The sequence below is a fragment of the Pleurodeles waltl genome, chromosome 11 (genome assembly GCF_031143425.1).
Source record: "Pleurodeles waltl isolate 20211129_DDA chromosome 11, aPleWal1.hap1.20221129, whole genome shotgun sequence".
In the NCBI taxonomy this organism is placed as follows: Eukaryota; Metazoa; Chordata; class Amphibia; order Caudata; family Salamandridae; genus Pleurodeles; species Pleurodeles waltl.
This window is the reverse complement of record NC_090450.1, coordinates 932877430-932904639: the sequence shown is the minus strand read 5'-3', so window position 1 is coordinate 932904639 and position 27210 is coordinate 932877430. Positions and strand designations below refer to the sequence as shown.

General features: G+C 45.3%; 1 protein-coding gene across 9 annotated transcripts in view; it reads left to right on the top strand.

Annotated features, from left to right (window-relative positions):
* NCOR2 (nuclear receptor corepressor 2) overlaps nt 1–27210 on the top strand; it is a 1084598-nt gene that overhangs the window by 471600 nt on the left and 585788 nt on the right. The gene's annotated exons all lie outside the window — the stretch shown is intronic.

Below are 27210 nucleotides of genomic sequence, written 5' to 3'. Positions count from 1 at the left end.
GCTCCCGCTCACCCTCCGTTGCCAGCTTGCTGCCCTATCCTCTCCAGTCCTCCTCCCATCTCAGTTTGCTTCACCATTGCTTCCTGCCGCCCTCCGCTGTCAGCATTATATTCCAGCCGTGCTGTTGTACAGTATTGCTAAAAATTACTGCCAAAGCCAGTAGCTCTCTAAGGCGAGCCCTATTGGCTTTGCCAGTGCTTATTAACAAAATTACTCCAAGCATTGTTGTTCTTATGTGTAGATGTGTCTGTAACCTGCTGGTGATGGGTCCGAGTCAATATACGCGTCTGCCTCGGACATTGTTTCTAGTGCTGATCCTTGGGATGCTAAAGGTACCCAGGGTTTGTGGCTTCCCCTGAAGGGGGCCAAGAAAATAGCAAAAAAAGCAAAAGATTTTTGGGGAAAAATGGAGGGAAAAGTGCTTCAGAAGAAAGCACCTGTTTTCCCTGTAAATGGCATCAACAAAGGGTTTGCACTACTAAATTCACCATCTTCCGAGCTTTCAGGAACAGGGAGACTTGAATCAGAAAATAAAAAATTTCAACACAGTTTTCACATTTTACTGGGACATAGCCCATTTTTCCTGTTTTTTGTGCTTTCAACCTCCTTCCAATTAGAGGTTACATATGATTATGAAACCAATGGTGGATCCCTGAAAGCTATACATTTCAGAAAAGTAGACAAAATTCTGAATTCAGCAAGGGGTCATTTGTGTAGCTCCTGCAAGGTTTTCCAATAGAAAGTTACAATTCAAATTAAAAAAAATATTGAAATTGAGTTGAAAAAAACAACCATTTTCATCTGTAACTTTTTCTAATTATGGCAGATTTTCAAAAGCAATACACAGTTACGTCCATTGAACCCTTTTGGTTGCGGGACATATAGGGCTTGTAGGTTCAGCAAGAACCCAAGGTACCCAGAGCCAATAGCTTAGATGAACCTTGCAATGGTTGTTCATTGTGTACCAGGTATACAGCAATTTATTTGGAAAAATGTAAAGAGTGAAAAATAGGTATCAAGGAAACATATGTATTTCTGAAATGGGCACAAAATATGGAGTTTAGAACAAGTGGTTATTTGCACATCTTTAAATTTGTGGGTGCTCATGCTAGAATAGAATTAGAGGACACTTCTCAAAATGACTTCTTTCTTACACACGGTCTTATTTTTTAAGGCACAAATGCAGACAAAGACAATTGGTAATTGCACTTGTTCTACTATTCTGTATTTCTCCCAAGTCTCCTTATAAAAATGGTATTTCACTTGTGTAGGTAGACTTAGTGCCTGTGACAGGAAATGGCCCAAAACGCAACGTGGACACATCACATATCTCCACTGAAAACTGATCCTGTTTTGTAATGTGCCTAGATGTGGATTTTGGGGCCTAGCTCAGCTAGCACCTAGGGAAATCCAGCAAACCTGTACAGTTTTGAAAACTAGGCACCTAGGGGAATCCAGGGTGGGGTGACTTGTGTGGCTCTCACAGGAATCTGTCACCCAGGATCCATGGAAACCTTAAAATTTTTCTAAAAAATTAATTTTCCTTATATTTCTATGGTGGAAAGCACTAGAATCTGTGGGGAACCCCACATTTTCTACTGCTCAGTGTTCCCCTTGGCCTCCCAATAAAAATGATACCTCACTTGAGTGGATGGGCCAAGTGCTTGGGACAGGGAAGGGCCAAAAACGTGAAGAGTTTGAGGGGGAACCAAATCGGGTCCAAAAGGGCAGGTTTTATTGTATGTTTTTAGGTTGACTGTGCTTTGGCTACCCACCCAAATGAGGTATCATTTTTATCGGGAGACCAAGGGGAACGCTGGATGATAGGACATTTGTGGTTTATTTCTGTTTCTCCAACAAAATGGCACACAAATGCAGGGAAAATGTGTGATTTTAGTCACATTTCGAGGTTTGCATGGCATTGTGGGTAAGAAATCTTGTTTGGGATCCACGAGAGGCACTCCACCCTGTACTCCCCTCGGTGTCTACTTTTCAGACATATCTAGAGTGGTTAGATTTTTCCTAAATAAGAAACCAGCACCCTACCAAGTCTATTACTTCTGTGATGTCCCAAACACACAAATTGTGAAAAAAACACCCCTAGGTTTTGTTAAAAAGACCCCTCACCCACCGACCTAGTTGGTGCCATGCTTCATCATTGGGGTCCCACGGAGACACCTAGCGTGTCAGGGGTGTGCTTCGAAGCCTGAATACAACAGAGCATTTTTTTTGGGGTGAGTTGAATCCACAACTGAGAGAAGTGTAATAAAATTGTCTAGTGGTTACCCAGCAATATGACATGTTTTTAATCAGGGTAACCTTGGACAAAGGTTAAAAGCAGTAATTTTCATATTTCAATATTCCCTAAAGGGGAGCAACCCTTCCCCAAGAGGTGGCTCGCCAACATCACCGAAATAAACATCCCTGGTGCCATAGTGGTTTCTGCCCCCTTGAAAGCGGGGGGGCAGATGGGGCTAATTAAAAAGGGTGATCTGCCCCCAGCGCATCCCCAGCAACTTTTAATGTTGTTGGTGTGTGCTGATGTCATCGGATGCCCCCCCAACCCACCCTGGGGGAGAGGGGGGGGGGGAGTCAGGTGTGGCAGCAGAATTGCTTCCGCTGTCGTCTGTGGTGGGGGATGAAAAAGAAGGCCCACGGGGGATAGCCACCGATTCCCTCTTGAGTGGGTGGCAGGACAACCTTGTAGCCGGATGGCTCTTGGCCATCCAACGCACACAAGGGTTTAAAACATGCTCGTAGTTGCAATTTTGTGGTTTCACACTGTTGAACCCTTAAGGCGGGGCTGGCTGCTAAACAGGCATGTGAAATGCTTTCATACCCAGCCTCACATTGAACCCATGAGATGAGTCAATTACATTTGATGGGCTTGGGGGGGGGGGGGGGACGGGGACTGAAAGGGGAAGCAAGGGGCTATGGCGTTCTCCACCCTACAAAGATTTCTGTAGAAAACGGTTCTAAGTGATTAGCTTCCCAGTGCAACTTTCTAACTATACTGGTTATAGTGTTGGTTTTTGCAGATTGTTAATACATCTTGTGAAATTTTCTTCCATTTCGGTCAGTGGCACAGTGTCTGAGAGCACTATTTCTCAGCAGCAGCAAATCATACATGTGCCTATTGAAAAGCAGTGTATCACTACGTCAGGGCTCCTCTCTTCTCTGGACAAGCCACAATCCCCGTATTCCACCCAAGCCGGAAAAACAGACAGTTGTCCCAGTGTTCACTGGGGTTTTCCCAGTGTTATTGGTTGGTCAGTCCGGCCCTCCCTCCGGCCTGGGTCAGACATTTCATCCTTCTAAGGTGCATAAATTAGTGCTATTGAGCTGAGTAGGAACAGCACTTATCTTTTAAGAGTAGAGAAAAAAATTAGGTTGAAATGTTTGCTCTGTAAGTGCTAAACAATTTTGTAAATATATTACCCAAATCTATCAGTTGTCTGAGCTGCTTTTTAACATTAACAGTCTAGAAATTCGGCTTCCCCAGTGCCTGACAGGAAGCAATTGGAAATTTATAGACTTTTTTTAATATGTTCTTAAGTAAGAGCTCGGGCCATTATTGATAATTATTGTTCCTCGGTCTGTCTCCTCCTTTTCTGCTGATGCATTGACACCCAGCTTACCTTTTCGCACATGATGCTCATCTTTCTTTAATCCATCTGCCATTTAAACGTATTTCTTCTTCTCACCAGTGCCCTTAATTGGCTGCAGTGTTACCTAATCACAATAGGTAACACACCAAAGATTAATAACACATTTTTCAGCATTGGATCTTTCATAGATTTGCATGATATCCGCATTTTCCCTCGTCCATACCCAGCCTGTCAAGAAGCAATAATTCAAGCGTGTGAATTAATTAGCGAATACTAGAGCTGGGGAGCTGTAGTTATAGGTCAGCAGTGCTTAATTTGTAAATACATAAGTGCCAGGGCCCTCGTCAGGAGGCCACTGCAGCTTGCATTTCCCACTGTCCCTGCCAGCACCGCCAGTGTACCAACACAGCTACTAACCATTGTACACCTACAAGTGTGACATTTTAGACTATTCCAGACCTCCAAATCTACAAGAATGGCTTGGGTGGCAGGTATTAGTCATTTTAAAGCATATTGAGTTAATAAACTACTGTTGTTGTGTAGCTCTCTAAATTAGACAAACAGTGCGATCATGTGGCAAACTGTCTTAAATGCCGGTTTTCACAGTTAAGTGCTGGTGCTGTGCACCGGAAACCACTGGCTCAAATTAAGATCTGCAGGTTAGTAACTTTTCCTTCCAACCCTTTCAAAGATGCAGACAAGTCCGTGCATGCACCACTGGGAGTATTTCCCCGGTTCTTGAAAATGTAGACCTTAACTTGCTGTTTCATTTGCAAATATTTTTCCTAGGAAAGCGCTTTGTGTTGTGAAACAAACCATGGCTGAACAAGAAGAAGACAGAGTTAAATGAGCTAAACAGAAGCTACTTTAAATTAGCATTTTAAGTGACCTTGTTCTGTTTTCTAGGAGGGCATCCGTACATTCATGTAACAACAATAAGGGAAAAAATCCCATTGCTAAAATAATCTACCATTTCTGTTCTATTGCCCTTTAACCCACAAGTTGCCACTGTGTGTCATTTAGGTGGAAATTAATTGAAAATAATGAAAAAATATTGTGTGGCACCTGTAAGATATTGAATTTACTATAGATTCATTGGGCAGTGACGTGTTACTGTTGAAGCCTGAGCTCTACCAATGCCAGCACCTAGCAAGCCTGGTAAATACATGATTATCCAAGGCCTTGCAACCCTTCCCCCGCCAGCAGTTTGTGCACTACGTCGGTTTAATGGGCGAATTAGAGAAGCGCTGGCAGTAAGATGTACCATCCAGCAGAGGCAGTATAGCTCCAGTCGTGATCTTGCGTCCCATATAGTGTATACTATTTTTTATGATTTTTTTTTGGAAAAAAAATCCATAATAATGGTGAGAACAAAGCATACAGAGAATCATCCCAGGGGGTATTAACCTTTGTATGGTGAAAAGTATGGAAATGAAGGGGGGTTGCCCAGTGCAGGAAAAAAATCTTTACCCCAGCCCTTCATATCTAAACAACAAAACATCCCTTTTAGAATGTTTGTTTGATAGATAGTATCTGCTTGGGTTTTGAGATATATTGTGACATCATTCTTAGTGTGGCCCATAAGGACAGTTCTTTGATGAAACTGCAGCATCTGATCCCGTAGCTATTCCAGATTAAGCAAACCTAGAGAGATCAGAGTTCGTTCCAGAGGATCTTCTACCTCTGTATCATGAGATAAAGAGATCAGCTTGGAATCCATGTCTGCGCAGATGCCCAGGAAGAAAGAAAAAGATCGAGAAGATGGCAGAGAGTAATCAGTTGAGGCAGAGAGTAATCAATTGAGAGATCAGTAGAGAAGGCTGTGATCATCCAGTGTCTGTTGTGGAAATGTAAAGGTCCACGGAAATGACTGACTGAGATATCAGTCTATAGGCCGTCTGTTGATAGAGTGTAACAGTATTTGTTGCTTGTAGTCGCAATGTACGTGCACAAGACTTTTATATGCAATTTTTTTTTGTTTTTTAAGTAATTGATTAAACTGTCCTGTTGACTGTCCAGAGCAACAATGATGTGTGTGCTCCATAAATGTTTAAAAAACAAACAAAAACGAGTTAAAGCATTGCAAAAGTCTGTGTTGATTACCCAGCTGTATCTCCTCCTTAAAGTTGCACTTGTCTAGTGTTGGCTGAGATGGTGGACAAGATAAGGCGACGGGGATTTCGTGAGTGAGTAAACCCCGCACTACTCACTAGGCCGTTTGTATATACAGTTAACGTTTTCTAAAGCCTTTTTTCATATTCAGTGCTAGATTTGGGCATTTTTTTCTTTTATAAACTACTTTCGAATATGCATGGGGTAATATCCCTCTTCGTAATCCACTCAGCCTATTATTCCTTGGGCAGAGCTGGCTTGTGCTATATACAACCATTTTAAGCTTATTTGGGCTTCGCTTTTTACATGTTCTACTAGATGCTGATACTAATTTCAGATCTGAGAAGTCCTACGTGAGTTTTTTAGCTCTATCTTAACTATTATTTATGTTCTAGTTTTAGTACAGTTATTTTTTAGGCAGCAACTTTTCTGCGGCATTGTATATTGCATTTAAAATAAAAGTACGAAGTTGAAAAACCACTGGCACGAAAGGTAGCGGAAATGTATGTGCTTTCCTTGTTTATTAACAGAAGCTGCTTACACAACATTAAATGAATAAAAATCTCAAAACAACTTCAGTTTAGTTCTTTCAAATCAACATTGTGCTCAGTGGAAGTCGATGGGCCACCTCCAGACAGTGAGCTAGTGAGTGCAGAACCCAGAGATGATGTCAGCTGGTACTGGCTTGCTTGAAAGGAATCCACTTGGCCTTGGTACAGATAATTTGTCACCCTCAGAAAATGTCCGAGCTTGGCTTGTGGGGTTTGGCACGAGCCCAGAGTGGAACAGTGGCAGCTCTACCAATTGATGGGGTGGCAATGCACTACAGACCGTGCCAGGCAGCCTCTCTGCTTGTGGTCATCCACTCTGCTTGTGGTTGGCCACTCTCTTCCGTCCAGTAGCCCGTGGCTTTTGTTCATGCAATCCTGATCTTTTGTCCGAGCATCATTGGTATGTTTAGTGTTGAGAAACAATATTATCGAGATTAAGGCTGGCCACGATGCTCAGTTTTACTCATTTAATATGGGTGAACCATAGTAACCTCTGTTTGTTTGATATGGGCCATATCAAATTTCCTGAGATATCGTCAGGGGCGGCTCCCCTGTTATGGTGGAGAACGCTCCCTCCAACTCCCCCCCCAACCAGCAATAGCAGCTACAAACCTTTAAAGATAAAACGATAATAGACTGTTAATTGCCGTTTTACTTTTAAAGGGGCGGAGTCATGGGGGGTGACGAGCACTGAGTGGAGTGCAGAGAACACTCCCCTCAGTGCACATAAACACACACGCGCACAAGGGCTTTCTCCAGCCCGTCACTGTGTTGCCCGGTTGGAGAGAGCAAGCCCAGGCTCCCAGGCTGCGTTGGAACACCCAGCCAGGGCACTACAACCAATCATAACGCTGCTCTGAGCAACGTCATGATTGCCCGGAGGGCAGGCTGGGAGCCTGTGCCTGGAGTAGCAGAGAGCAGCGGTTGATTAAGGTAAGTGTTTTTTTTTCTTATTTTTTTTTGCCCCCACCCTGCCACTTTTCTCAGTAGCCAGTCGCGACTGGTTATCGTTGTCAAGTTGAAGGTGATAAATGTGATTATGACGTCTCAGTGAAATTTTTAGGTCACTGGTGAAATTGCCAAATTGTTCATCAATTCCAAAATGTACAATTTGTTTCGGCATTTCACATAACAAATTTATTTCCGGAGTGTAAACTTACACAAAAAAATCTTGCATAGTACCAGTGGATACTATTTTGCACAGTGTCTCAACGAGGGACATTTTATGCTTGAACCAGCCTCCTGCCGGCATTTCACAACTTTCATTTGCTCTCTTGTAAAATAATGTATACAAAATACAGACACCTCACGCATCATTATGAAAGGACAATTTCACACATTTTTCACGCAATTTCCCAGGAAAAAAATTGCCTTTCGCACACCATAGTAGTGATGCCATTTATTACCATAACGATTATATTAGTAAGCTTGCAAAATCAACCTTTTTTTTTTTTCAGCTTATAGGTAGAGTACAGAGTCTAGAAATGTTTGGTCACACCTTCTTCCTGTTAGCTCCACATAAAGCTGCCCTTAAGAAGGCCTAATTTGGGACCGACACTTGTAATCTCGCTCTGCTGCCTCCCGGGCCAAGGACATGGTTTCTAGGAAGAGTGCATCAATACGCTGCGCTTAGCAGCGGCATGATGCGTGTTTTTTGCACGTATCAGAGAACGTTACCTGGTGAAAGCTTGGTGGCTGTGTTGTCGCGTAAGAACTAGTTCTTCATAGTGCCAGAGTGATGTGGGGGGGATAAAATCTGTCAGTGTTTGAGGGATTTGGTGTCGCTGGTCGGTGACGCAACCGGCCATCCGACACCTTCTGGCGAAAGGGGAGTATCCAAGCATGTTCGCCTTGGAAGGTCCCCGGATGTAAGAGGTAGAGATTACCTCTGTTTAAGGTGTTTATGGTTTGCCCCGAGGTCTCCGGCCCGGGAGTATAAAATAAAGGTGGCTTGGTCGGAGCCGGCAGAGGGAGCGGCACCGCGATCGTAGAGCACCCGCCGGTCCGCCGATACGCCTACCTAGGCTGGACCCGACCACACGGCAGAGTTAACAATCAAGTCAGCGTCTGTGCACATTATTTACCCTGCGCCGTTGCGCCGCCTTGTCGGGGTCATTCACCGACCGTCCGACATAACACTGGCGACGAGGAGGGCGGCTCCACACCACGAGAATTGCCCCGCAGCGGCCGCAAACCATGCGGTGCTCGTGCGGCAGGTGCAATATCTCGCACGGCCCAGGTACACCAAAGCGGCAGCCGCCTACCATGCCGTGCTCGTGCCGTTTTGGGTGTAGGCCTGATAACCTACTCCCCGAGGCGTCTGAATGCTGGTGCAGGATTCTGGACTCCTTGAACCACAGGATCCCATCTACACGGCCAGCCCTCTCGAAGCTGACACCCATATCTCACGGGTTGCTGCACCTCAAACAACAGTGAGTACATTGACGCCCTCTGCACCCCGTACCCACGGTACGAAGCCTATCAGCACCACCTTACAGCGCTGCCAATACCCGTAAGAAAAACACCAGTCTGACGCCGTGGTCTTGCCCCAGTCCAACCAGCCATTATGTCTGCCATACCTCCGGTAGAGCCATTCATTGTTGAAGGGGCCCCTTCTGCACACGCCCCTAAATGGAAAGAATGGGTGGAAAGAGTACTCCTCTTCTTCGAAGCCACCAAGGTAGCGAATGACCAGAAGCGCGCCATGCTCATCCATATAGGAGGAAGAGACATATATAAAATATCCAAAAACCTCATGGAAGACGCCCCTAAAACGCACACGATGCTCATAGCTGCATTAAATAGGCACTTCGAGCCAATGGTTAACACCGATTATGAGAGATTCATATTCAGGCAGGCCAGACAACAAGCAGAAGAGTTACTGGACGCATTCCACATGAGGCTGAGAGAGTTAGCCAGCACCTGCCGGTTCAATGATGACACAGAAGAAGTGAGAGGACAACTTATCCAGGGATGTGCCTCCTTAAAGCTCAGAGAACGCATCTTAGAAGAATCTGGAAAGTCTCTACCGGACATCCTGCAAATGGGGTGCACGGAAGAGCTGTCACGAGCCCGTGCATCTCACATGGAGGCAGCCCTACAGTGACCCATAAAAGAAGAGACGGCCAACGCAATCACGATACCCACGAGCAAACCCAAACAACGGCCGAACAAGACTCAAGCAAGGCAATGTGGGTATTGTGGTGGAGTCCCACACAAACCATTGGAGTGCCCAGCAAGAGGCAGGACATGCTCCAGCTGTGGGAAGACAAATCACTTAGCAAAAGTCTGCAGATCCAAAAGAACCAGAACTGGAAATGCGTCAGTCAACACCGCAGCAGGAAGTGCCGCATCAAACAAGTCAGAGCATGGGAGTGACATGGACGATGACAAGACTATGGTACACGTAGTTCACTCTCTCTTCACAGTCAAACACACCAACTCTCGTCAAGCAAAACTGCCAAGGTGTCAGATCCACACACGAGACAGTTGCAGTAGTGGACACAGGAGCATCCATCAACCTCCTAGCAGCAGAAGAACACTGCCGGATGATACCAATCCCAACGCTAACTAAGGCAAATGTAAAGGTCTACGAGTATGGGCAGAACACTCCACTGGCCCTGAAGGGTATGTTCCGAACCACCCTCACCCATGGATCGCGATCCATCCCAGCAAAGGTCTACGTGACCGAAGAAGGACAAGGAATGCTGCTGGGCTGCAAAGCTGCCGAAGAACTAGCGATAGTCACTTTCGAATTCAGCATTCATCAAGAATCCATAACGGACCTGTTAGCGAGATATGAGTGAATATTTTAAGGGATCGGATGCCTCCGAGACCGCAAGATCAAACTCCATATTGATGAGACGGTACAGCCAGTAGCCCTCCGGCACCGGTGAGTCGCATTCCACCTCCGGCCCCAAGTGGAAAGAGAACTGGACCACCTTGAAAAGGCAGGTATCATCGAAAGGGTCTCCGGACCCACACCGTGGGTCTCACCCATTGTGGTAGCGCGTAAACCCAAACAACCAGGGGAAGTCCGCATATGTGTGGACATGCGCCTCCCCAATGCCGCTATCAAACGGGAAAGGCATCGGACTCCCACAATTGATGACATCTTGGGAGAGCTCAGCGAATCTCGGTGGTTTTCTTAGCTAGACCTCTGATCCGGATACCACCAGCTGATGTTAGCGAAAGACTCACGCTACATCACAACCTTCTCCACACACGTCGGGCTAAGGAGGTACAAGCGACTGAACTTCGGGATATCTAGTGCCGCAGAGGTGTTCCAAAATGTCGTACAGGAACTGCTAGCTGACCTGCCCGGAACCATCAACGTCAGCGACGATATCCTCGTCCATGCGCCCACCATCGCGGAACACCACTCTCGCCTCCAGAGTGTCCTACAGTGCATCCAGGAGTCTGGACTAACCCTGCACAGCCGGAAATGCGAGTTCCTTAAGGATAGGATACAGTTCTTCGGCTACACTTTCTCAGCAAATGGCGTTGCCCCAGATCCTGCCAAGGTGAATGACATCAAGAATGCACCCCCTCCCACAAGCACCACGGAAGTACGGAGCTTCCTAGGAATGGTCAACTACTGCAGCTGCTTTATCAAAGATCTGTCCAACCTCACCCAACCACTTCGGAGATTAACAAAAGCCTCTGAACCATGGAAGTGGGAATCAGCGGAACAAACGGCCTTTGAAGCCATCAAGGAGGCTCTGTAAAGCGAAACCACTCTAAGATATTTTGACCCAAAGAGGAGCACAAAGATCGCCGTTGATGCTGGACCAAAAGGGCTTGGTGCCGTGTTACTACAGGAACAAGCAGAAGGGATGTGGTCCCCAGTCGCCTACGCCAACAGGTCACTTACCAAAACTGAACAGAGATACTCTCAGATAGAGAAGGAGGCCATTGCAGTGCACTGGGGATGCAAGCACTACCATATCTATGTCTATGGCCGCCCATTCATTGTGACCACCGACCACAAGCCCTTACTCCACCTCTTCAATGGCACTGCCTCAAAACCTCCGCCGAGAATAGAGAAGTGGATGTTGCAACTGCAGGACTATCGCTGCCAATTGGAGTACCGCCCAGAGACTGAGAACCCTGCGGACTACATGTCGAGACATCCACGAGCAGCTTCGGACACAGAGGTTGATGAGGCACGAGAGACCGAAGAGGATGTTAGGTACGTCACAGACCGGTCCAGACCAATACCCATGTCGTTGGACGAGATTGTGCAAGCCACTCGAGATGAGTGCCCACAAAAGGTTCTTGTAGCGATGAGGAACAATCAGTGGCATATCTTGAAAAGACAACTACAGTTGCTGACCTCAGGATCCCAGCGCGTCATAGGAAGTCTGTACAATGTCAGAGATGAGCTCACAACTGATGCAAAAGGATGCATACTGAGAGGGAACAGGCAGGTCACCCCATCATCCCTCACCACCCGAGCCGTCGAGTTGGCACACAACGGCCACCAAGGCATGGTCAAAACAAAAGGCCGCCTGCGGTCAAAGGTTTGGTTTCCCCTCATGGACGAACAAGTTGAGAACCTGGTGAGATCATGTGTGTGGTGTCAGGTCACTGGGGAGCCGAGCAAACCCGTCCCTATCGAGGCTGAGTCCTTCTTGGATGTCCGCTAGCCTTGATTTCGGGAGCTTACCTGATGGCCGTCACACCATGGTCCTCATCGATGATTTCTCCAAGTACCCCGAGGTGGAGATCATTCCGGCCCTCACGGCGGACGTTGTGATATCGGGTCTGGAAAAAGCCATGGCTACTCATGGTCTGATATCCGAAATAAAAACAGACAATGGTCCACCATTCCAAAGCCAGGAGTTGGCGGAGTACCTGAGTATCACTGGCACTCGTCATCAACGAATCACACCGCGATGGCCTCAGGCCAACGGCGAGGACGAGAGGTTCATGCGAACGCTGAATAAAGTGATTCGCATTGCTGTTGCTGGTGATCAGGCGGTTGATTATGCCATCTTCTTGTTTCTGCGCAATTATTGACAGACGCCCCACTCCACTACAAACAGGGCGCCGAGTCACATTGCATTTGGGAGGGCCTCCATGGACACTATCCCACATCACTCCTCGTGGAACCCTCCCGACCTGGTTCGAGACCAAGCTCACGAGAAGCGGCGTGCAGCTAATCAACGTGCCAACCAGAGCAGGAAAGCCACTCCGTCTGACCTCACCATCGGGGATCAGGTATTGCTGAAGCACGTCTTGCCAGGAAGTAAGGTTCCGCACACCTTTCGGTACTGCCCCTTGGACGATCATTCACCGAAAGGGTTCTGCCGTTGTAGCTCAGCGTGGGAGTGAGACTGTTACCCACAACATATCTTTTTTCAAAAGGTTCTACCATTCAGGCGAGAATCTCCGAGGAGAGTTTTGCGGCAATGGTGATGATGACCCATCATCATTACCGGTCGAGGATAACAACCCCAATTCCTCACCCGCTGGTCAACGAGAAGAGCCGCCAGGCCAGACACCAGCTGAACTGCCGAACGTCCCCTTAGACCCGGGTTCTACCCAGAGCCGGTCAGAGGCTACCAAATACAATTTGCGTAATAACCCCTGTCCTTCCACGCGTTTGCGTGATCACCTATGTGAAGGATGAAGCATTGTTATTACATTATGTATTGTTTGTTATTTATAAATTTTTGGAGGAATGTGGTGTCGCTGGTCGGTGACGCAACCGGCCATCCGACACCTTCTGGCGAAAGGGGAGTATCCAAGCATGTTCGGCTTGGAAGGTCCCCGGATGTAAGAGGTAAAGATTACCTCTGTTTAAGGTGTTTATGGTTTGCCCCGAGGTCTCCGGCCCGGGAGTATACCGCGATCGGAGAGCACCCGCTGATACGCCTGCCTAGGCCGGACCCGACCACGCGGCGTTGTTAACAATCAAGTCCGCGTCTGTGCACATTATTTACCCTGCGCCGTTGCGCCGCCTTGTTGGGGTCGTTCACCAACCGTCCGACATAACAAGGGAGACTTGGAAAGTCTGCCCTGTGCTGGTTTCCTTTACTGTCCAGCAGGCAGCCTCGGATGTGCTCAGTTTGCAGCTGTTTCTGTTTGAGCCAGCATCGATATAAATTCAGCATGCACATCAGACTGCCTGCTAGACTTCACCTAAAAGAGCCTCCGTGTACAAGTTAAAATATAATAATGGAAGTAAAGGTCCTGCATTCATTGCCTGGTTGTGGAAGCTAATCAACTGTAGCCATCTGGCCAGAGTTGTAAATTTGCCTAAATTAATGGTATGTCTGCCCCCCCAGGACTCTGGTATTTCTAGCAAACAGAGCAGACGCATGCAAACGTGTTCCCTTGCCTTCCGGTTCTGTTAACATGTGCTTTTATTCTGAAGATGAAACAGTGGAGAGGAAATAGGGTCGGATGGGATCACTGGCCTCTCCCAAAAAAGTGGCCCACATCCCCAGATTGTGCCCTTTCATGAAACACCATTTGATTTCTCATTTGACTCCTTTATAGAGAAATGTCGGCTAAACTAAGCATTTTAAAGCTCCTAGCCAGTAACATTGGTAATAAGTATATAATAAGCATTGTATTTTGGGAGGGCAAAGTTAAATAAAATGGTCCAAAATGTATTCTAAAGCTGCCTTAATTGTCCGTGAGTGATAGGTAAACTAAACAAATGCGGAAAAGCCATGGTAAAAGGGAATACAGGCGTTTTTATATAAAGATTCCTCTTTGATTATCGTGCTCTCGTCTTTGCAGAAAACATTAAAAATAGGTTATATTTTTTTATTATAGCTTTAAATAGCATGAACATGCCCAAGGGTGTTTGAGCGATTTACATGAGCACCAGTTACATCACACAAGATCAAATTCATTTTTATTTTAGGCACTGGGAGATTGATTCCCTGGAATCACAGGATGTTAAGGGGACGCAGGGACTCTATTTAGTGCCCCAGTTTCAAAGTTGGCAGCTTGTACCCTAGCGTCACATCCTCTCTATTTTTTTTGCTTGTAAAACGTGGCCTCACAGCGAGGCATACAGAGACATACACACCCGTTCAGCAGGGCCTAAAAGGCGCTGGGGCTGAGGTGATGACACCTGGCTCCCAGCTAGTCCCCTTGTCTTATTCACTGACTCCTCAGCCCATCACAGCCTCAGTGCAATGGCCAGGCAGCTGCTGCTCCAGCAACTGGTGGAAGCGAGCTGAGGTGGTCCCAGCGGCCATAAAATCACCTGACCCCGCCCACTCCAACCTCCCTCCCCAGCGAGGCCCCTGCGTACCATCCCCCCGGCCTACTTACCATAGCCTGAATGTGATGGCCAGGCGGGAGAGGGGGTCAAGGGAAAGACACTGCTTCTCGGGTTGACATATACACATTATAGTGACCTGGCGGGGCGTGGAAGACAGAGACAAAGAGTTGACTGAAAGAAGGTCCTGGTATTTGTTATGTGAAAGAATACCTGTGATATTTGTGCAGCTGCTCAGGATGGCGAAGAAATTGTAAAGCAAGCAGTGGGCCATTGAACTACCTCCCTTCCTCCTTCATACATCTCAACGGACCCATTTCAGATGGGAGACTTTCGATTTTTGAAGCCAAAATGGCTTCTTGTTAGAGGTCTCACGGCTATACAAGTCAGTGGGAAAATACATTCCCCTGATTCCCAGTTACAATGAAAATGTTGCCATGTATGCTGTTTTTGTTCAAAACCATTAATGTGCTCATCTAAGATATTGGCTGCTGGTCTGAATATGTCTGGTGGTGATACGACACATCACTCTCAGAGGTTTCACTTTTTTCCTTCCCTGCAAGGAAACAGATAAAAGAAGCAATGGCAATGACACCCTGGTGCTTCTCATTGATCTGGGGAGTCGAAGCACTATAGCAGTGGTTTCCAACCTTTTGACTTCTGTGGACCCCCTCTTTAACGTTACCGGAACCTGGGGACCCCCACTGAATCATTATTGGAATCCAGGGACCCCCCCAAAACCCCCACTGACTCATTACTAAAAGCAGGAGACCTAATCTGTTTCAATTGTTACATTTTCTAAGCAGTTGCGGACCCCCTGAGGAGGCTTCGCGGACCCCTATGGGTCCCCGGACCATAGTTTGGGAACCACTGCGCTATAGGGTTTACAGACAATGTAGACAGATCTTGTAGATCTGCATATATAAGCTTTAAATCCAGGAAAATTGAGTAATGAAGACATTATCTTATCACTGTCACTCTAGTTAGCATGCTGCCTTTCAAAAGAGGAGTCAGTATTTTATACATGTATTTATTCATTCAATGACTTGGGCTTGGTTGCTACTCTCACCTGCTCCTTGAAGTTCCAGGCAGGAGTTTACACACCACCTCTTTCACATTTCATCTTCTCCACTGTCCACATCCCATCTGGGAAGGGTGCTGAGCCCAGGCCCTGTGTTTAGAGTCTGCAGGTTCAGTTATAAAACAGCAAATGTTTGGTTCCTACAGTGAAGAAACCACAGTGCGTGGCGCTGTACCATTAAATGTACTGGAAAAGGAAACTGTGACGTTTTTTCCAACTCTTTGGGACTCCTTGATGTATGAGTGATAGGTCTATATATAAAGTAAACATAAGAATTCACCATGTATGGTCAGCACAGCTACCAAAGCTCCCCCCACCCATTGCCTGGGCTTAGCACCCTTGCCCTGTGGGATGTTCACCCGCAAACCTTGGCTGTGTCCAGCAGACTCTGAATATAGGACTGGCATTCAGTACCACTTCTACAAGGGCTGCGGGTACCAGTCTTTGGGTGTGCCCATCATACTCTGAATACAGTGTCTCTCTTCAGCATCCCTACCATGTTGGATACTGAGTCTTGTCTTTGGCTGTTCCTAGCAGCCTTTAAATTCCATGCATTGGCTTCGCACTCCTCCTAAGTGGTATCTAGGCCATAGGCCGAGCCCAGCAGGCTCTGAATACAGGGCTAGCACTCAGCACCACTGCCACGAGGGCCACCGTTCCTGGCCTCTGGCCGTATGCATAAGGCACTGAGTATAGGACCCTTCTGACAGGCTCTGCACCTTGTTTACAGGGCCTATTTTTTCCATATTGTATGGATTATATTTGATTGACACAATCTTTCGCACAAGATGTTGAAATAATTTAGGACGAGCATTAACTCCCCCATGAAAGAACTCATGGTACAGGTTATAGTGCTCAGCTCTTTTCATACCAGTACAATTTAACTCTCTTCACGAATCAGAGCCTCCAGGCGGGACAAACGTAAAGCATTTACCAGTGACATCAAGGGATTGTTGAAAGGCAAGCCCAGGAACGCATGAAAGTGATGGGCGTGTTTAAAGCCCATAGAATAGATTACAACAGGTCAAAAAGCAGCGCTTGCACGCTGCTATGCTCAACCTAAAAAATGGAGACTGAATTATGCTGCATTTACTTACTAGCATTTTCACTTTAGCTAGTTATTCAATTACAATTAGAATGCTGAAGTTTTACTTTGAATTTAGATGTTCTTGAATTTGATACATATAGAAACCAGGTCCGTAGTTCTTTTTTAGCAGACAGATGTAGAAAAGAGAGACTACTTTTTGCAACTACCATGCTATGTGATTTCATTCATGAAAATGTGGATGGTATGTGGGATTTTACCAGTGGTGGCATTGATGTCACTTACATGATCATCTGGGATAAGTGTTGGGCAAAGAGGTGTGCATTGGTGGGAGTTACGGTTAAGTTCTGCAACTGACGCACTTAAGCCCTTATAGATGTTGAGTTCTAACCTATCAACCTCATGAATTTGGTACACAACCATAACCTGCTACTGAACAACATTTTTGCAGTGATTATTCTTGTTTTCGTTGTATACCTTCACCCAAAGTATCCGTTCGACATGGCCTGTCGCCATAGCCCCAATGGGAAGTGAGCGAAAGTCGTGGCATTGTGCAGCGAGTGGCGCCCACTGAAGGTGGCCATGCTTGGAGTGCTCCGAAAATTCTGGGGCTCATAACCGCTTCCTGTGCCAAGTCCACAGAACAAGAGCTTCCAGGGTATGGCCCAGTGCCTGTTCTCCAGAGCCAGCAGGCTACAGCTTTCAGACGTGCTCAGCATGTTCTTCGTGCATGGCATTGCGTTCAGTTCCCGCGGGTGGCTCAGCACGCGGAGGGCAACCTTCAGACACACCAGGGAAGGCTCTTTCATCCATCAGCCGTACTCTGAAAGCTGCCTTCAGCCTTTGCCTTGTGAAGTACCTTAGCTCCAGTGCCTACGGGGAATGGGATTTGGCTGAGCCTAGATCCCTGACCTTCATTTACCATTTGAGCAATGAATATATTTTTTATACAATTTTTATTTTTCAAGACTAGCATTTGGATTGCTGATTCGAAAATAATGAATCAGTTTTCAGTTTTATTTCCAAAATGGATGTCGTTCCATTCCCCTGGGTTTGGGGTTTGCAAACCATAGCTGTCCCCACATGCCCCAGTAAGTATTTTGTTGCAGTAGGCATTTAATGATCGGGCCTATTGATTCTTGAACCTCATGCCTTGCATGAGGTTGGCCAGAGCAAACTTTTCAAGCATCACCATCCACAGGGAATAAAGCAATTCCAGAGCCGCTTTTGAAGTTTGTGACAGTCAAACTCAGCCCCTATATATCCTCACCTTTCTCTTTACAATGTTCCAAATACTAAAATTGCACAGTAAATTGAAGCCTCTGTCTCATGCCGCCTCAAGTATAATCCTGCCCAATAGTTCTTTTTGTATCTATTTCTGCAAAACCCTCCTGTTTTTTTGTTTTTTTTAGTGTGAAACACAACCTTCTCTTATTGTGTCCCCATTCTCAGTTGCTTGTTTAGGAATTTTTGAAGAGTTCCCAAATGCTATGCCATGCTCCCCTAAAAAGTCTGTTTTGGAGCTCGGCACAGTTCTAAAGGGTTTGTCTCCCAACTTTTTTAAAAACTTTGTAGTTTTCATTCACTTGGCAACGTTCTCAAGTGTTTTTGTCGTAATATCAAAAGAAAACTTGAGTGTGCAAGAGGAACAACTCTGCAAAATGCCCACTTTCAACAATAGAATTCTCTTGAAACAAAACCTGTTTTTATTACATTCCCTGCGACAACCTTTTATGTGAGAAACTTCCTGAAGTGAAAAAGGCAAACTGCACAGTTTACCAGTGTCCAGGGCGAGCTCAAAACTTCAGCCCCCACCAGTTTTCAGGAGGATGGAGGTTCACGTGCCTAGGTTGTTCTGGGATAGGAATTTCACACGTTGTTTGGTGTATTGCTCACGTCAGTATATCTTCATAAGTTCTCCATTTTAGTTCTTGAGCTGTTGTTTCTAGCTCTAGTTTCCGTCTTAGCTGGCTCTTTTGTGTGCTTTGTCCAAGAGGGGCTTTGGTGTCCTGAATGGCTGGTGCCTGGAGGTTTAGAGAGAGGTTGGTAATCTGGATTCTCCTCTTGAATTGAGGTTGCTGGTTTGGGTAAAGCTGAAGGGCGATTGCACGAGTTTAGGGCTAGCTAGGGCTGAGACAGCTGGAGCGAGCGATAGACTACACTCGCTCCAGCTGAGGTGATGAGAGTCCTGCCCACATAGTGCACTCGTTCTGTTATGCTTCGGAAATCTCAGGTGGGGAGCTCCCCCATCCCCTGCACAGACTCTGGAAATCTAGATTTTGTACCTATCGGATTGTAGTGAGATTGCGCCATAAGAGTTAAACCCCACGGTTGTTTTATTCCCTAAAATGCCAGGGGTAATGCAAGTTACATCTCACAAACTTTGCGTGCAGGTCACATCAGAGGCTTGAGCCCTTTCCTCCCCAGTAGCCATGGAACAGCCTCCACTTCGCTGCTGAGGGTGTTGAGTGTGTAAGAGATCTGGGAATTCTTACGTCTGGTGTTTGTTAGCAAACCCCTTCTGATTTTATTAAAGTTATATGTATTCAATATTTATATGGCTTTCAGCCAGCTGTCTTCATCCATTGCTCCATATGCGTCATTCACATTTTTCTTCCTCCCACGACAACATGAGGCAGTAGGACACTTGGATACTTCACAATGAGTGGCAGCATTCTGGTCTTTCATGAGGAGCACATCCTCACATACAGCAGCTCCTCTAAGTGCAAGGTGCACAATTTGAGGCCAAATTGTTTTTGCTTTAAGCCAGTATTTGTTTTTTTAGACAGAGGGCCTAGCAGCTTCTCCAACAATTCAGTTTTGCTAAAACCATGACAAAACAAGCATCGACAATGCCAAAAAGCTGGCGGCCTAAGCCTCCTCTATTGAGTTTGCCAATGCTTATTGATTTCTGACACTGCCTTCATGATCACTGTCGCAAAGTAGTAAGTAGGGGTGTGCAAAATTCTGGTTATTAGTTTTTTGCAAAATTACACAATTTCACGAAAATTACGTTAAGATATGTGAAATACAAATTTTCATTTAGCACTATATTTTAGCACAAATGCATCCTTGTGTTTTGGTGCAAGGATTCATTTCATGCAGAAAACTCCACAATTGCTGCAAACAGCCACTCACGTTCTGGTGGATCGCGTTGTTTGCGCGCTCGGTTTTTATCACGAACAGTGGCATAATTACATGAGTGGCGCAATGGCATAACTTCACGCTGCAAGCATAACGCGAAATTCCCAAAATAGCGCGAATTACGCAGGCGTAATTGAAATTTTACTCTGGCCTAGTGGCAAGGACAGGACTAGTGATGACAAAGGGCAAGCCGGAAGTAGCAGCCGCTATCCCTAATTGACATCCATGGGATGAACGCAAAACCTGCGTTACTCGACAGGATTGTAGCCATGTTATCAAGGCGATGCCCTTTGGAGCTCAGAATGGGTGACATTTCCTCTGTCCATTTGAACGGTTGACCTTTTCTGTTGCCAGACTTGCTCAGGTGCACTTTAGTGGGAATGCCCTTATAACGTAGTACAGAAGGACTTGTACTGTATGAAGGCTGGTTTGCGAAAGTGTCTGCCACAGGTGTTGAATCTGTCCAATTACTGTCACTTGGAGAGCAATGCAGCACTTGATCAGGGCCTGGAGGCTGTGCTGCGGGTCGTTGCAGATCCGTGGTGGTGCAGCAGCGCTGATCCTCCAGGCGTTTTCTGTTCTGCTCCGATAAATTGAAAGCACCTCCCCATTTATGGTTTTAAGCTCTCTGGTATAAATCTCATTATGGATGACACAGCCTCTTATTGGTTTTTCTGTTCTGCACCTCTGGTGCTGTTTGCTGGCAATTAAATATCTCACACTTGTGCAAGTAAAGGATGTTTGACAGTGTTTAAGCCACTGCAACCTTTTTTCCACATAAGGCCAAACAAAGCAGCATCTGGTCTGAGGTGGGTTTGCGTTTTTGGTTTGAGGCAATGTGGCTTAAAAATTCAGGCTGCACTGTTCTTATTGGAGCAGGACCAAGGGGAATATTCATATGGATGGTCCCTGTCTGTTGTGCTGTGACCAGCTAAAAATGATGGACTGAAATGCTGGCCAGGGCAGTTACCAGTGGCTGAGATTAAGCATCCCACCCATCACTACTTCTGTTTTTGGCATGAACATATACTTGAAAGTAAGGGGTAAAACTGAATGTAATTCTCAATTTGAAGTAAACTGAGTTTCCGGAGATGGAGCAATAGCCTTCCCTTCTGCGTGAGAGCATGGTGAAGAGAACAGGCTTCACTCTTCACCTTACCCACCTCCAAAGCTCCCATAACTAGCCACTCACCTGTTTGCAGCACAACCTCCTGTGTTTGTGTTTTGTTATTTGTGGAGTGCACAAACATTTGGGTATCTAAATATTGTTTTCCACCTGGTCATTGACTCTATGGTGATAATGTTTGCAGGTAATCTTTTACAAGCGGTGTCCCTCGCCACTCTTGAAGAGATACATTTTGGGGATTTCTTTGGATCTTTGCCAGCTTGGATTCCATTTATATGGGGAGTTGTAGGGCCACTCTAGAACCGACTGACACTGCAGGTCGGGCCCCGCAAGAATCAAGGCAAAGTCTTGATGGGCGGGGTACCTGGAGGCTGCTTTCTTAGATGGCAAAGTCGGAGTGCTATCAAGGGTATAATGGGACAGGTGCATTACACAACTTTCTTTTAGGGATATTCAGAAATTTCTGGTGTGGAGAAATAATGTTCTATCAGTCCCTGAAGTTTGTAATACTTTATGTGGAAATCTGGAAAATTGTGTTGTCAAATAACTTGTTTCCTTCCATTTAAAATAAAAGGATATATCTTGGATGGCTGACCTAGTCTTAAAATGGGTCGGACTCACTATGATTTTAGTCTTTCTGCCCTGATGCCTACAAAGAATTTGCTCCCATTTGTAGTGTGTTTACATGTTGTCCCTCCCATGCTTAATTGAGAAGGGTGTGCTTGGCGGTTATCGGATCAGTATGTCTGTGCCAGATTTTGTTTGATTTTGAGCTGAATCCTTCACTTAGCCATGAAACATTGTCATTTTTTCATGATTGGGGCTACGCTGGACAATTTAGGGATGCCTTTTGCTGATCTACACAGATACATCTGCGCACAAGTTGAATTTGCTCAGCAGGAGTGGTTGGACTAAAGCAAAAACTAATTTCAAAAGGGACTTTGAAAGGTTTGATAGCCTAGTAGGTTAAGAGGCTTTCTGATTGGCATGATAGTAGACTGACCTGATCAGCATGGTGATCTTTATCAATACTGGCATTGGATCCGGTTGCAGATGCACACCTCTTATGATTTGTTATTGATATCTGTTATCCACCAATAGCGGTCCTGGTTTTCCAAGGTAGTCTACGGAGATGGCAGATGGAGATTCCTGGATTCCAATCCTCCTGTAGTTATTGTTGGTGGCTTATTTTTTTTTTTTAGTATTGCTGTAATTAGTAGCCGTGGTGTTAATATTGTTATTTATCTACTTCTAGAGCTAATTGGATATCCCGGCACTTGAGATATGTTACAAGGGCAATCTGCTTAAAGGAGCTATGATCAGAAATCATGGCCCCCATTCTGGTGCAAAAGTAACAAGCTGTATCTTAACAATGGCTATACATTTACTATGTTTGACTTTGTTCAATCACAGTAAATTGCAACACATTCTTTGGAAGGCAGCACATATTCTCTTGTACTTTGAGACCCTTGTCCGGACATTCTGTCTCTCCTCACTGTATCGCGGGGGAGCCCAGGCATGTCACAGTCTGAGTCTACCGGGCTGTTTTTGAGCAAAGCATGAAAGTGAAGGCTTTGTGGTGGCAAAGGCAACCCCCTTGTAACTTACCAGAAGATAAATGTATATGCTTTTGGGGTCTTTTGAATTCAGCCTCAGAGTAGAGAAAGAGAAGCAGCTGGGACCTAGAAGGTCCTTACTTTAGAAACTAAAGGAAATATACGGATTATAACATCATGCTGTTGTGATTACCAAGAGTTGGGAGGAAGACTCCTTGAACAGGTAGTGTGACCTATCGTTGATAAACTTTAGTGGACACTAGGTTAAGCACAGTGTTTGCCAGTGTAATAAAATATTAAACTATTCACAGTAATCAAATGTGAACTATTCCCCTATGTAGCAATCAAATCCCTTTGTGGAAGTGGCTTCCACAATGCTATTTATTGTTGTAGTTGCTTACATGTAGGTTGCGTTTTTGTCTTTGAGTTGTAAGGTGAACTTAATTTGTAAAAACAAATAAGAGCTGAGACAAAAAGCATTTCCTAGGATCGACTGCAGAGTTTCTGAATAACAAGGGGATCCAGTCTGGTTTCCACTTCATTTCTTTGTAATCCACCATCCAACAGTTCCTGTCTCTCTGCCTCACTCTTGCAGATTATTTTTCATCCCCCTCCCCCTTTTGTTGTTGTTTTTACCATCTTTCTCTTCCTACTTATTTCTCAGTTTTCTGCCTTTTAGTGTCTGATGATGTAAATAGGTCTGGCTTTCTGGAAATGTGTCCCAGTGGCTAATTCCTGCAACCAAATTCTCCCCTCATCCTTGAAGAAATGTTTTGGTCTTGTTGATATATTTACAAGAAAGGCATGTTGTGCTCTTGATGAGATAGACAAGACTCCCTGAAATAGGGACTGACGCTTAAGTTTAAGTGACAATGTCCTTAAAAGAGATCTCGCCCTGAACAACTTTGTGGAGTCACTGCTTGCCTTGATTATAGGATGAAATCCCTCAGTGAAAGGTTTCAAGGCATGTCTCCTAAACCGGGGCATCATTTATGGGTTACGTGCAGTTAGCCAGTGTCACCCGTGTGCTGCTGCTGCTTGCATGCTCTGCGGGCCATTGTGCAACCTCTGTGATAAGACAGCCATATTTGTAGTGAGCTGCAACATAGTGGAGCAATCCTTGTTGACAGTAGCACTATGTGTCCCAAAAATGACTTGGCCCTCTAAGCTGCCAAGTATTGTCTTTTGAAAGAGGATGGAGTGAAAAAAAGTGTTTGGGACACTGGTGATCCATTCCACATCTCAAGGGTACTGCCCTTCATCAATGGAGGAGAAAATACAAGTTGGGGCTAATTGAACATTTACGAAAAGGTTAATTGGACTTGTATACTGTGAGGGTATCTGGATATGTACAAAGAGCTGGGCACATGCAAACACCTGAGTGCCAGCAAACTCCTGGGCATTGAGAAGTTGGGCAAACTGTTTTTTCCTTGTTCCTCTCGTCTCAGATTTTTCAAGTACCCACTAGGCCTCTGTGCTCGGGTTAGCTGCCCTGTCATTTCTTCACGTTCTCAGTTTCCTCTTGACATGATTTCTGTACAGATGCCTGCAGAGCAGGTGATTTGTTAGGCTAATCTCAGAAGTCAGAAAAAACGTTCCTTCCCTTTCCTCCAACACATTGATGTTTGGTTTCTTGTCTGCAAAAATTAGACGAAGTAGAAAAAGGGTGCACACCAAATGTGTGTCCTAATGGATGCAGCCATTGACTACCTCAGCAGAGCATTTATAGGGTGTGGACCAGGTGTGGTAGCAAATGCCCGCTTCTGCATGTGAAGCGAATACATACAAATTGTCATTCTGGGCAATAACAAACCGTGCCGTGCCTAAAACTAGCTCCCTTATGAAAGTATGTAAAAAATCAGTTGTACATCTGAGCAGTGTCCCAGTTGGGTGCTCCCATTTGCTTTCTACATATTCAGTTTTTTCCCAGCAGAGAAACAGGGAAGTCCCTAATTTGAAAAAAATTCTAGTTGCATCCTGAAGCTGGTTCTCTCGTTATTTTTTTCCTATTGTTTGGCTTTGCCACTCTCATTTGCTTGCTTCTTTTCTGTAGCTTACTTTCTCTTTTCTGTGTTTTTCCATCCTCTTGAGGTTAATCTTTTTACCATTTGTTTCTTTTGGCTGACTTGTATCCTTCCACGGCTCATTTCTAGGGAACTACTTTTTTGTCTTTTGTTGGACTTCTCGAGAGTACTTGTTTTATAGCTCTCTGCTTTGTGTGCTTCTTCCCTACCAAATAATACCCCTGTGCTCCATTTTGCTTCCTCCCTGATGTGCTGACTGTCCCCTCCTTTATCCCTTCTACCACCATCTAGCTTTATTGTAATTCTATCCCCCTCCCCCCAAACCACTAACTCCTCACTGCCCCACCAACCTGCTACTCCATTGCACGTCCAGCCTTTCAGCCCCCCCCCCATAGAACTGGTTCTGATCTGAAGATGGCCCTGCTCTGATGACCTTGAGTCATTCTTAAACAGATGGTTTTAAATACGGTTTTCCTTTAATTTATTTTTAATATGGGTAATGCGTAGGAGTCTGATACAGGCATTTTGCAGAGAAATGTTGGGCCCGATTCATAAAGGTCAAGACAGACTTTTGGCCTAAGTTTAGAACAAAAGTCTAACTTTACGCCCTCTGGGTGGACCCAGCCCAGAGATTCCTCCCGGGGTGGGGGGGGGTTAAAGATATGTCTCATATCTTACCTTTCTGAATGCCAAAAAGCCGTAAAGTTAGACTTTTGGTCTAAACTTATACCAAAAGTTTATTTTTACATTTGTGAACCTGGCTTGTTGTGTTTGTTTTTCAATGCCAAGGAACATCCATAAAAAATGTCTTTTAGATTGAAACAGGACCTCACAGATTTCAAATGGAAGAGGAGAACAGCGATTATCGGCAATTAATATTAGTGAGCTGCTGCTGTATTACAATATTGAAAATACACATCACTGCCCCTGAATATTAGGTAGCAATGCATTTAGAATTTGGAGCAGTGTGTCTGCCAGTGTGTCATGGACTTGGCCAAAGAAGGCATGAAAGAGCTGCAATGAGATCATAAATTTAAAGCTGTTCTGAGCAGGGGCCCTAGAAATACGTTTGGGGCCCCAAAATCCATAAGATATCCCTGCCTGATCACTCTGATTCCAGTGCAATTCAAAATTATTTTTTTTATTTACCGCACCAAGTGGAGACTGCCATCTTGGATCAGTAAGTTAAAAGAGGAAAAGGAAAATGATGCCGGAGTCATTTAGTAGACATGCATTCATTCAGAATGCGTGCACGTGTTGTGACGCATGCACACACCTACTGAATGATGCAGGCACCAGAAGTGTCATGAAGTGTAGGTGTTACGTACACAAGGTTTTATGGCACTTTTTTTTTGCCCCTTTTTTCTTTATTTTTCTTTATTTTTCTTTATTTTTTCTTTATTTTTTTTTTATTTTTTTATTTTGCTGTATAGCATCGCCAAAGAACATTTTGCTGTCTACCAGTGCTGTTCCGCATCACAACAAAGCATTGCCAGTGCTTGTTATTCAATAACTTTGTTTTCCCGTGTGTTGTTGTTTTTTTTTTTTTTTTTTTTAACGCAAACTAATGTAAAAAAAAAATCCATATGCTGCTACTCAATTCAGTCGAATCTATTTCTAACTGGTGAACTGGAATACACAAAACGTGTATTTTGTGAAAGCCTAGGTTCCTAACATTTCTACTCTTGTTTCCATAGTTTGTGCAAATTACTGCCCTTGGAGCGCGTGCTTCTAAAATATTTAAAACATTTATACATTTCATTTTCCTAAATTAATTTCTGAAAACGGTGCCTTTGTAACGACTGCAGTCTTTAATTTTGAAGTTTTATATAACGAGCACAAGGCCGATATGGCTTCTTGTACCTTATACAGGACGAAAAGAACAACCTCTTCTAGGATTACAAAAAAATGCAAAAGCGGCGCAGATGCAAATCGCAATGAAAAATGCAGATATAGAGAACAAAAAGGAATTACATAAAATTCGAGGAGGAAAGGGAAAGTACTACGGAGAGCCAAGAAAGGGGAACACAACATCAGGGGCCGGAACTAGCATAAACCCATAATAGAAATTGACAAGCGGAGGGAAGGCTCCGCCGGCTACTCCTCCACTTCAGGGGGACAGATGGTGCCCGTAGCATGCAGCAAGGCGTCTTCCTGTGTGCGCAGGAAGCCTTGTTAGACTCAGCTGACCTGCTCCGCCCTCCGAAGGGTACGTGTTTTCCAGCTGGTACTGCCTCCTGCGTGAACTTGCCTCGTGCATGAACTTGCCTCTTGGAATTAGCAATGCACCTGTTCTTTGACCCATATTTCAAAGCCCTTTCCAGTGAATTTGGAAGTCGCAGGTTTGGGGGGGGGGGGGGGGAGTTGGCGGATAAGCTCCGGAAATTAGCTAATTAGTGGTTCGAGGGGAGGCAAGGTGCAAACCAGGCATATTTTCGATGCCAAATGGCTTAGATTCCCAGAGCTGGCGTAAACAGACGCCGGGGCAGCGGAATGTGCAGATATTAATTGGAAGCGCCGCGTCGGTCTCTTCGCTCCTGTAACCTCGTCACCCCCCTGCCAGGCGGGCACCACGCCGAGCTGGGAAAGCAGCATTCACTGCTGAAGGAGGGGTGCGGGTTTACATCGCTGCAAAATCTTCTCTTTTTTTTTTCTCTTGCTTGGTTATCACACAGCAATAGTTTGTGGTGTGTGTTGTATACTTGGCGGTGTTGATCAGTG